Source organism: Petromyzon marinus, chromosome 17 (genome assembly GCF_048934315.1).
Source record: "Petromyzon marinus isolate PM22_M1 ecotype Great Lakes invasive population chromosome 17, UKy_Petmar_22M1.pri1.0, whole genome shotgun sequence".
NCBI lineage: Eukaryota > Metazoa > Chordata > Hyperoartia > Petromyzontiformes > Petromyzontidae > Petromyzon > Petromyzon marinus.
In genome coordinates this window covers 1,315,809-1,327,448 of record NC_133683.1, presented here as the reverse complement: position 1 = coordinate 1,327,448, position 11,640 = coordinate 1,315,809, and the positions used below count along the sequence as shown (strand labels likewise).

At 47.8% G+C, this 11,640-nt stretch overlaps 1 long non-coding RNA gene across 3 annotated transcripts; it reads left to right on the top strand.

Moving 5' to 3' along the window:
• The first annotated feature begins 687 nt into the window (after positions 1-687).
• Positions 688-8,602, top strand: LOC142924810 (uncharacterized). 3 transcript variants are annotated; one of them, XR_012941881.1, is made up of 5 exons: positions 688-869; positions 5,369-5,532; positions 6,601-6,841; positions 7,444-7,579; positions 7,974-8,602. It is a non-coding gene; the product is annotated as an uncharacterized LOC142924810 (long non-coding RNA). The 3 variants fall into 3 exon arrangements; XR_012941882.1 differs by lacking the exon at positions 5,369-5,532 and having other exon boundaries at positions 697-869; XR_012941880.1 differs by lacking the exon at positions 688-869 and having other exon boundaries at positions 4,963-5,532.
• The last annotated feature ends 3,038 nt before the right edge of the window (positions 8,603-11,640 follow it).

Genomic DNA, 11,640 nt, shown 5'->3' with positions numbered 1-11,640 from the left:
TGGGCGTGGTCAAAAGCGGCCCCATCCCCCGCTCTTCCCGACCTTGCTTCCCCCCTTGCCGAGGTTACCCACATGAACAATAATAATAAATCATAGATGTACATTATGAAAGAATCAATTATTTTTCACAAAACTGCTCCTGTACGACCTTTTGCCAATCCCCTGCTGGAGAGCCTCTTGACGATTGCACGAATCGTGTTGGTTATTTGCACATACTTCACCATGCCGGTGAGTATGGGTTGGTAAAGGAAAAGGAGGAGCATTAACGTACAAACAAAAACCTATTTTACTAGAATGCCTTCTGCTTCCCATCATGTAGCCTGTAACACCTGGTATGCGCTATCCAGACTCCAACCTCCTTAACGTTAGATGGAGACATCTGGCACATCCCCAGCAGTTTTGTCTACAGGCTCAACATATAACACAAACACACCTCCCTAACACTAACGTTAAACTTTACCTATCTCGACGAAGGTAGACATCGTGAATCTTTGATTTTTTTCGAATTCAGAGTCAGAAGTCAGGAGCTCCTCGCGTGCACAGCCAGCCCACGATAAAGTCCGACCCAGAATGATGTCACCGTGACGTCAGTTAAATATGGGCGTGGCCTGAATGTGGGTGTGGCCAACAGCGGCGGCTTCCCCGCCCCCCGCTGCCCCTCCCCGCAGGTTTCTCTCAACCCTCAGTGCGCATGCGCGGGCGGCATGTCTCGGACATCGCCTTCAGCGGTCTTTGGCGACGCGGTGGTTGTGGCGGGAAAATTAATTAAAAAAACTTCTCCGAATAACCGCGACCTTTAACTACCCTCACGGATAATCCACACGGATCTCTGGACGGCAAGGCGAAGACGATCAATGGAATAATCTCCGGTGAGAGACGGAGAGAGATGGGCAGGCGTGAGGGCGAGCCAGGTTCAACTTTGTTGAACGCTGAGCGCAGAGTGAATGGGGTTTATACTCTTTGGTTCTATTGGGTAAAGTCACGTAGGTGAAAATAAAATAACAATTTTCACCTATGTGACTTTACCCAATAGAACCAAAGAGTATGGATCCTAGCAGCCACGAAAGCTTTAAATCTAGAATTGAATGGGGTTTGCTTCACTTAGCACGCGACTTGGACACTTCGGTGTGCAAAGTGTTGTCTGGTTGTGCCGTGTAAAGGAGGAGGACATTCAGTAAATGTCGTTGGTTTGTTAATGGGAGTGTGTGGCGCGGTAATGGACTGGGTACGACTTACAACACAAGTTCTGCTCACATTGCACGCTAAGGGTTAGCACGGCGATTACTACGTGTGCATTTATTAGTTATTGTTTATGTTAAAAGTAGTATTGATTGTTAAGACAATAATGTTTAGTATTTGTAGGTGAATCATTTCAATATTGTACAGTATAGCATTGTCCTGCTGTGTGGCTCTCACGTGGCGAGCATCAGTGCAGCAATATTCAGTACGTGGTTGTAATGTACTTCTATAGCCCCCTGCCACCAGTGCAACAGTATTCAGTACGTGGTTGTAATGCACTTCTATAGCCCCCTGCCACAAGTGCAGCAATATTCAGTACATGGTTGTAATGCACTTCTATAGCCCCCTGCCACCGGTGCAGCAATATTCAGTACATGGTTGTAATGTACTTCTATAGCCCCCTGCCACCAGTGCAGCAATATTCAGTACATGGTTGTAATGCGCTTCTATAGCCCCCTGCCACAAGTGCAGCAATATTCAGTACGTGGTTGTAATGTACTTCTATAGCCCCCTGCCACCAGTGCAGCAATATTCAGTACGTGGTTGTAATGAACTTCTATAGCCCCCTGCCACCGGTGCAGCAATATTCAGTACGTGGTTGTAATGCACTTCTATAGCCCCCTGCCACCAGTGCAGCAATATTCAGTACGTGGTTGTAATGTACTTCTATAGCCCCCTGCCATCAGTGCAGAAATATTCAGTATGTGGTTGTAATGCACTTCTATAGCCCCCTGCCACCAGTGCAGCAATATTCAGTACATTGTTGTAATCCACTTCTATAGCCCCCTGCCACCAGTGCAGCCATATTCAGTACGTGGTTGTAATGCACTTCTATAGCCCCCTGCCACCAGTGCAGCAATATTCAGTACGTGGTTGTAATGTACTTCTATAGCCCCCTGCCATCAGTGCAGAAATATTCAGTATGTGGTTGTAATGCACTTTTATAGCCCCCTGCCACCAGTGCAGCAATATTCAGTACATGGTTGTAATGTACTTCTATAGCCCCCTGCCACCAGTGCAGCAATATTCAGTACGTGGTTGTAATGCACTTCTATAGCCCCCTGCCATCAGTGCAGCAATATTCAGTGCATGGTTGTAATGCACTTCTATAGCCCCCTGCCATCAGTACAGCAATATTCAGTACATGGTTGTAATGTACTTCTATAGCCCCCTGCCACCAGTGCAGCAATATTCAATACGTGGTTGTAATGCACTTCTATAGCCCCCTGCCACCAGTGCAGCAGTATTCAGTACGTGGTTGTAATGCACTTCTATAGCCCCCTGCCATCAGTGCAGCAATATTCAGTACGTGGTTGTAATGTACTTCTATAGCCCCCTGCCACAAGTGCAGCAATATTCAGTACATGGTTGTAATGCACTTCTATAGCCCCCTGCCACCGGTGCAGCAATATTCAGTACGTGGTTGTAATGCACTTCTATAGCCCCCTGCCATCAGTGCAGCAATATTCAGTACGTGGTTGTAATGTACTTCTATAGCCCCCTGCCACAAGTGCAGCAATATTCAGTACATGGTTGTAATGCACTTCTATAGCCCCCTGCCACCGGTGCAGCAATATTCAGCACATGGTTGTAATGTACTTCTATAGCCCCCTGCCACCAGTGCAGCAATATTCAGTACATGGTTGTAATGCACTTCTATAGCCCCCTGCCACAAGTGCAGCAATATTCAGTACGTGGTTGTAATGTACTTCTATAGCCCCCTGCCACCAGTGCAGCAATATTCAGTACGTGGTTGTAATGAACTTCTATAGCCCCCTGCCACCGGTGCAGCAATATTCAGTACGTGGTTGTAATGCACTTCTATAGCCCCCTGCCACCAGTGCAGCAATATTCAGTACGTGGTTGTAATGTACTTCTATAGCCCCCTGCCATCAGTGCAGAAATATTCAGTATGTGGTTGTAATGCACTTCTATAGCCCCCTGCCACCAGTGCAGCAATATTCAGTACATTGTTGTAATCCACTTCTATAGCCCCCTGCCACCAGTGCAGCCATATTCAGTACGTGGTTGTAATGCACTTTTATAGCCCCCTGCCACCAGTGCAGCAATATTCAGTACATGGTTGTAATGTACTTCTGTAGCCCCCTGCCACCAGTGCAGCAATATTCAGTACGTGGTTGTAATGCACTTCTATAGCCCCCTGCCATCAGTGCAGCAATATTCAGTGCATGGTTGTAATGCACTTCTATAGCCCCCTGCCACAAGTGCAGCAATATTCAGTGCATGGTTGTAATGCACTTCTATAGCCCCCTGCCACAAGTGCAGCAATATTCAGTACGTGGTTGTAATGTACTTCTATAGCCCCCTGCCACCAGTGCAGCAATATTCAGTACGTGGTTGTAATGAACTTCTATAGCCCCCTGCCACCGGTGCAGCAATATTCAGTACGTGGTTGTAATGCACTTCTATAGCCCCCTGCCACCAGTGCAGCAATATTCAGTACGTGGTTGTAATGTACTTCTATAGCCCCCTGCCATCAGTGCAGAAATATTCAGTATGTGGTTGTAATGCACTTCTATAGCCCCCTGCCACCAGTGCAGCAATATTCAGTACATTGTTGTAATCCACTTCTATAGCCCCCTGCCACCAGTGCAGCCATATTCAGTACGTGGTTGTAATGCACTTCTATAGCCCCCTGCCACCAGTGCAGCAATATTCAGTACGTGGTTGTAATGTACTTCTATAGCCCCCTGCCATCAGTGCAGAAATATTCAGTATGTGGTTGTAATGCACTTTTATAGCCCCCTGCCACCAGTGCAGCAATATTCAGTACGTGGTTGTAATGCACTTCTATAGCCCCCTGCCATCAATGCAGCAATATTCAGTGCATGGTTGTAATGCACTTCTATAGCCCCCTGCCACCAGTGCAGCAATATTCAGTACGTGGTTGTAATGCACTTCTATAGCTCCCTGCCACCAGTTCAGCAATATTCAGTACGTGGTTGTAATGTACTTCTATAGCCCCCTGCCACCAGTGCAGCAATATTCAGTACGTGGTTGTAATGTACTTCTATAGCCCCCTGCCACCAGTGCAGCAATATTCAGTACGTGGTTGTAATGCACTTCTATAGCCCCCTGCCACCAGTTCAGCAGTATTCAGTACGTGGTTGTAATGCACTTCTATAGCACCCTGACATTGTGCAGCAATGTTCAGTACATTGTTGTAATGCACTTCTATAGCCCCCTGCCATCACCAAATTCACACTGACCAGCGTGGTGAAGTACGGTAAATAACCCCTCCCCCTGGGAGCTGCATAGCATGGGACAGCTGTCAGCCAGCAATGGATTGAAAAAGGAGCTGTACTCTGCACACGTTGTTATTCAGGGTAGGGTAAGGAACTTGGAGGTTCGGTATGCATAATGTGCTCGGAAAGTATTGTATTCTGTATGTGTGTTGAATCTCTTTCGCACCGTACCAAGCCCACCGTGCTCTTCGGAGGTGCGATAATATATAAATATAAGTAGTCATACTACTGTAATACCACTATTAATATGTAGCATTCATTTTATTAGTAGTACTGTCATTTGTTGATATGCAGGTGTACATGCCAAACGTTAACCAATGTTAAATGTTAAGCCTTCTCTTTTGAATACAGTGTGTTTTAAACATGGAGTTGTCTCCAGCTAATTCTTAAATGTATATCATTCATAATGTAGTAATAGGCAGGTAGAGCATTTATGACACTTCAATTGTACATAGAGCTTGCAGGTGTGATGAAGGAAAGCATGGGAAAGGCTGGAATTTTTGTTGAAAAAAGGACAACAGCCACAGTAGCTTAAGAGACCTAACGCTGAAGCTGCTAACGCGAAGTGGTCGACGCTGGCCCATGCGTTGTGACGTCGGACCCACTTTCCGCACACAGCAGCTCCTCATGGTGCCCCCCATACCAGGACCAGTGGTGACCTGGTAGCCACAGCGATTCCTCTCCCTGGCCCCATCCGGTTCGGGCATCCCAAATCGTACAAAATGAACTGCAACGGTGGTGAGACAAACAGCCCTTCGGGCGACAGCACGGTGACGGACACAAGCCCTCGCGGCAGCCAGGGCAGCTCGCTGCTCCGGACCGGAAGCGGGGGCTAGCACAGCCCTGTGGTGTGCGGAGAGCAGTGCTGCTCGTAGGCGAGCGGTGCGCTGGACGCCTACATCGAGGACTTTGAGCAGAGCGGAATCTGTGCGTCACCGCTACCCAGGATACGTGCAGAGCACAGCACCGCGCAGCATGGCAGAGCGGAGACGCGCGGAGGAGAGGAGGATGCACAGTGTGGATGAGGGTGGGTTGCGCCTCTCGCCACGCTTGGAATCGCTCCGTGGTGCTTGCACTCGAGTGGCTATCGAGTGTGCAGGCGGTGCAATGGTATCGAAGCTATAGTAATAGGTTTTTACCCTTTTATCTGGCACAAACACTGACACCTTTATACAAGGGATCATGTTTGCAATAACCACAACACAAGTAGTCAAAATGCAAACAAAAAAGACAACTGATAATATGCACTGTCCTTGAATTTGATTGGTCCACACCCGAGACGGCTTTTCTGAGATCCCAGTCTCCACTGGTGTTGGACCAGAAGACGCCAAAAGGCGTCTTCTTATTCTTAGCGTCTTCTTGTTTGCATTTTGACTACTTGCGTTGTGGTTATCGCAAACATGATCCCTTGTATAAAAGTGTCAGTTTTTGTGCCAGATAAAAGGGTAAAAACCTATTACTATATCTTGTTACTGGCAAAGGAGGTCTCATAAGGTATCGAAGCTAGTTGACTGGATGGGGGATAATTGGAGAGGAGAACCCCATTTTTTTTGCTTGTACTGGGTGCTTGTCAATTATGCTATGCTATCATGAATGTAATGTAATTCCCCTAGAAAAAAAACCCTTAATAAGGTCTAAAGATACATTTTCGTGAGAGTCCCACACTGGGATGCTTGGCAAATTCCATTAATGAGTTCATTTTATGTCAGAGAAAACTATCCACAGTAAGCACACGCATATGAGAGGATAGCATAGGTCTGAACAGATAGGTCGGAGCATGCATTTCTTTCTCCTGTCATCTTCCAGCAACTTCACTGATTATCGAGTTTGTAAAGTTTGTGAAATCTAAGTGATCCTCCAACCTTTGTGTCAAAATTTGCAGATCCTAGACTGGACACATCTGAAGTTTAAACAATAACAGCTCATGCACTGATTTATCCCATATTCTCACAAACTCCACAAACGGATAACATCATTAGTTACTGATGGTGCAAAGTAAGGCAACATTGCAGGATTGCCGTTCAGGGGTCAAGGAATCTAGGGGAGAGCAAATTCATTGTGTACCAGTAAAATGTCTGTGGGTCTTACATTGCAGGTGGCATGCTGCTTGTGGAGGACCTCATCTCGGGCACGTGCAGCCTCACTGCTGCGCTGCAGCGGTCGTGGCTCATAGCCCGACGGTCAGTCTAACCACGGACCAGCTCCTAGCGGCGCCAGTTGACGGTTCCTCCAAGTCCTTGCTCCGCTCGCCTGGCGCCCACCGAGACCTCACAGTGTCGCACAGAGGCAAGCGGTCATCTCTCGGGGTCACCGCGCACAGCTTCGGCGCATCATTGGTGAGGGGCAATAAGCCAACTAAACGGTTGAGCTCAACAGCGAGAAGCAACAAGGCCGTGATGCCATTAAATTTGTCGGCAAAGCCCGAAAATTATTTCTTTTCTAACCAGACGAATGTTTTGTTGTACTTATGGAGCAGTGAAGCAACTAGGCGTGAGCACTTGCCGAACGGCGGCTGTGCGACAAGTACCTATCTCAGGTGGTTGACAAGCCAAAAGGATAAGCTGGATGTGTCGGGGATCACGAGCATTCCTGAGCTCAGGTACCCGGCCTGGCTGCGTGACTGCGATGTGGACTCCCAGACCAGCAGCCACGAGACGGATACCAGCACAAAGAGAGCAGGTACCGCTCAGAGCCCGCAAAGCAGACCAAAGTACCCAGAGTGGCTCAAAGTTTTGGATATCTCCGGCCTTACGAATGTAGCCAACGAGGAGCCCGTGTCAGAGGACAATAGATCCCTAGGTGTGTGTATATATATAGTCTGTATATAGCAGATGACATTTCATATGTTTTCAGGTACATATTCAGTCTTTTCTCACAGAGACGGCTGAGCGGCCACCCATGTGGTTGTGACGTGCGATGCGTGATTCTTGATGCACAGCCTCATTGGAGGAGCTGCTGAGCAGGGCGCACATGGAGTTGGACTCCCCCGGCTTGGAGGCCCCCTCCCCGGGCAGCTTCAACACGGACGTCTTTCTAGGGGCTGATCGTCCCTGGGAAAACCCCTCCACGCCATTGTGAATTTATCTTTATATCCACACTCACGCACAGCATAGAGGCTGCACCGCCTCTAAGTATGATGTCAGATTTTGAATGTTATAAGCTAAGCAGGTAAGCCTGGTTATTACTTGGATGGGAGACTGTTTTGAAATAGCATATATTATAGATTTTGGCTGCTAGGTAACCAGGAGTTAGTAATACGGCAATGGAATCTTGAATCTATATCCGGAGTTTTGCATTTTACTCCCTCTGTTTTCACCGGGTTCTCCGTTTTCCTCTCACATACCACTCGCTGATGAAATTTGCAAAATATCACTGCCAAACCCTCCTGAGACTTGGTGAGATTTTTCTGGCTTCCACCTTGATAATAAGTCAACCAAGTAATTTTCTCTCAATCGTGTCTCTTCTCAGGGCCGTGTACCACCTGTCGCGTCTGAAAGAGCTGGTTGACACCATCAAGGAGAACAAGGATGGCTGACTACCCGTGATGTAGAAAGCCCGAAAGCATTTTATGGCGGTGGTCGAGGTTTCTACTCAGAAGGATACGTTCGCTTGGTCCTGCTAATTCATGGTTGTTAAACATCAATGGTACTTCAGGTGCTGTGGTGTGAATCGCAATTACTTGTGAACTTGTGGGGCCCATGGGGCACAGTAATTGCCCTGTTAATGGAAGTGCCACAACAAAGTATTGGAAAAATGTGATAAAGTTCGTTCAGGGTTGGAGTTATTGAATGGTTGCAGCAGTATTTTGCACAGCAAATCCATACAGACTCAAATGTCACTTGAAATAGAACGGATATGTGAACAATATTGTGAGCACAACTAAACTAATTTTGGTTTTAGCCATTTTGGAAGGAGACTACTTTATTGGGAACATACATGCTAGTATTTGTGTAGTTATAAACATTTGGGAAATCACTGTAAAAGTACATTTGCTTATTTAGATTGCACTATACCTGTATTGTAAAATTTCAGAACCTTTTATGTAATTTGTAATCAATAAACCAAAGTTGCATATTGTATGCAACCCATGACTTGGATTGTTTTTATCATGTCTTGTTTAGCATGGTTGGTTATGTACAGTGTGAAAGAAATTCAACATACATTAAATATTTTCTGATATTTGAATGTTTATATTGTACATGTATATTTATTTTACAATAAATCTGAGACAAAGGCTTATACACATGGAATTGAAAATATTCAGCTATGATTTGTATTTCTCAAGTATTTTAAGAAAAGTCAGCGAGTCTCGTGACATGTCTTCACATTTGGGAGTGATGATTGTGATGAATATACAGGCATTAACCTGCTTACATTCCTAGAGTATGTAAGGTGAATTTGGGCATTCTGGGTGATTGGGTTTTAGGCCAAACACAGGCAGATGGTGGGGGATAGATGTTTTCAAGCATCTATTAATTATTCATCGGCATGTACTATCTTACTATGATGTAAAGTTAAAAAACATGGTTCATGAAGGGAATGGAATAAAAACTCAACTGTGCACAAGTATGGAGGAATTAATACTTGGAATTCAATGCAAAGATCTGGCCATATGGCGTTTACTGGGCACCAGGGTTGCCAAACAACACGTGAAAGATGTGTATCAGGCACAGCCTCTGCATTATGCAAAAAATATCACTTCCTGAAGAAGTGCATTTTGCTTCTCCTGTCTTAGGTCACCATCAAAATAAATTAGAGCAAATGTGACTCGACTGACACAGGCAGCATTTATACTTGTGAAGTGTTCTCCTTCCGACGTGTGGTGTGTGTCGCACACACTGTCGGAGACGAGGTAGTTGCAGGAGACATCGTCTCTTTATTATCTTGTTCACACCAACTCCGGCCTCACTCTCTCGACCACGTTTCCATAGAGCCCGGCCTAGACACGACCCTGTCCGTGTTGCACCGACGGCGTCGACCGAGAAGGCCAACGACTGTCTGGCCACGCAATGATTGGGCGAATGCGGTGGCAACGACAGCGACGTCGAGACGAGTCCACTCCCAGAACCGGCAGCCCGGAGCTGTCGCTCTCCGCTGCTTATATTATATTCTATATTCTACTCGGTGCGGCTTGGCTCTGCCCTATCCACGCCTCCCTTCTCGAACCGACCAGAGGGTTCCAGAGGCTTCCCTATGAGGTCTTCCATGACCCTTGCCCCAATTCCTCTGCCCGGCCGGCACACCCGTATATATGCTCAATGGCGTGTGCGCAAACTTTCCACTGCAGTTGCCGCTGCTGGACAGCAGTCAGCGCTGTGTCACTACACTTGTATGAACACAAGAATTACATAATCACATCTACACTTATATGTAATGGGCTGAGATAGGCGCACACAACTTCTTGGGAGGCAACACTATTTATTAACACCAACACATTACACTTAACATAAATTTCGATTTAAAGCTTTCGTGACTGCGGGCTAACACCAATCCCGAATATCCGCCCCCACAGCCCTTTAAATAACCTCCCATACAGCCCCCCAATCGGCTATGCGTGTATGAGTGACGTCCCTGCCCTCTAACCCCCGACCCCCCCGTCCCGCGCGTGCGATTGGTGTGTCGCTCTAAAACCGACTCCAAATCCCCGCCCCGCAGCCCTTTAAACAATCTCCATTGCCCGGCATCGGCGGCAACGCGTGTGCGAAGGACGTCATTGCCCTCTGACCCCTGACCCCCCGTTTAGTTCGTGTGAGTGGTGCGCGGGGTTGTGTGAGCGGAGACGTCGCGTTTGAGTGGCTGAGAAGCGACGGATTGATTCCAGGCAGCCACGTGCCAGCCCCGAGCTATGCCCCACAAACAGGACCCGCGGACCCGAGGGGCTGCGCCGTGAGGAGAGTAGCCGGAGAGCGGCAGCCCTCTCACCGCGAGCGAGGAGTCGAGTAGCGGCTGCTCTCACTCGAGCGAGGAGTCCGGAGCCCGCAGCCCTCTCGAGATCAGCCCTCCCCCAGGGGGGGAGCCGGGGGCCCGCATCCCCCACAACTGACAACCTGTGTACCAACTGGCCGAGCGAGAGTTTGTGTGTATTTGAGCGCAATCGTGCCAGTGTTTAGCTGTACCAGGGAGTTTGATGCAGCAGATTGTTTCGGTGTAGCAGGGTGTCCGGATTGTGCCGGCACACTATCCTTCTATCTGTAATGTCGTAGGGTGAGCTCCATTAAAAGTTTACTCGGACCCCAACCTGTCAAAGCGCCTAATCTCGGAACGTGGTTCTCAACCTCGTACCTCACCCATGCTACGTACCTTTGAGACGTCCTGCTTTTACAAATGTTGATGAACTGGAGGGCAAAGGTCTGGAGGACCCCACATGGAGTCTGGTTTCTCACACCCGAGCCTCCTGTGACATTTCTGGAGGCTTCTCTGGAATCTTTGTCCCATTTATTGAGTGCAGATTTGGCTTACTTCTAGCTTCATCCCAAGACGTCATCCAGTTTGGAAATACCCGAAGGTTGTGGGAGTCGCCCCGTGCTTCAGTTTCTTTCCAACCCTCGTAATGGCCGGATGCTCACCAGCCGGAAGTCTTTTGCTGCTTACACCACGACCGAGGTGTTGAGAGCAACCATCTCGTGGCTGGTTGGCAATGGAGATGGTATTGTCGATTTGGGGAGCGTGAGTCTGTGGCGTTCGTGGTGCTGCTGTCACGGAGGCGACACGAGTTTAGGAAATTCAGTTTTGTGGGTTTCCTGTAGCGAGCACTGAAAGATCCTCTCTTCCTCTTTCTCCACCCTTGTCTCTGCTGTCTCCATGTCCCCGTTCAACTCTTTCTACACCGCTTTCCTTGAATGTGCAGCTGCCTTTACGGCCTCCCCTCTCCCCTTCTCTCCACCTCCAACCTATCTCCGTCGTAATCTCCTCCCCTTTGTTCAGGCTCTTCCCTTTCTTCCTCAGTCTATGGATGGGGTTATTGTTTATCGGGCTCTTATACAAAAAATGGAGCTTATTTTAGCCTTTGAATAGGATTTTCTGTTTTCCTTCGGTAGCGTGTTGCGCACATAGGGAAGATCGAGCCACGCCACCGGTTCCCATGATCAAAATCTTTGTCAACTTGTCTCCCTCGGTAGGAATGCCTTTCCTTCTG